Source organism: Morone saxatilis, unplaced genomic scaffold (genome assembly GCF_004916995.1).
Source record: "Morone saxatilis isolate NCDOM2014 unplaced genomic scaffold, NCSU_SB_2.0 Contig2, whole genome shotgun sequence".
Classification (NCBI taxonomy): Eukaryota; Metazoa; Chordata; class Actinopteri; family Moronidae; genus Morone; species Morone saxatilis.
The window spans coordinates 19,585,280-19,585,495 of record NW_023339762.1 but is presented as its reverse complement, the minus strand read 5'-3'; the positions used below and the strand labels follow the sequence as shown (position 1 = coordinate 19,585,495).

At 29.6% G+C, this 216-nt stretch overlaps 1 protein-coding gene across 4 annotated transcripts in view; it reads left to right on the top strand.

Annotated features, from left to right (window-relative positions):
- tmem263 (transmembrane protein 263) overlaps window positions 1-216 on the top strand; it is a 5,084-nt gene that overhangs the window by 2,607 nt on the left and 2,261 nt on the right. The window lies entirely within an intron of this gene.

Below are 216 nucleotides of genomic sequence, written 5' to 3'. Positions count from 1 at the left end.
AATTTCTTGACTATTTGTTTGATTTTAAAAAAAGTGATTGAAGTGAGTCCACTGTGAGGATGCAGGATGTTCATAAGTCAGTCTGCAAAAAAATAATGGGCAACTATTTTGATATTACATTAATAAAGTAATCTTTCAAGAAAAATGCCACATTTTACGGGTCCAGCTCCTTAAATGTGAGAATTTTAGTTTACTAAATATAGTTATTTAAAGGAC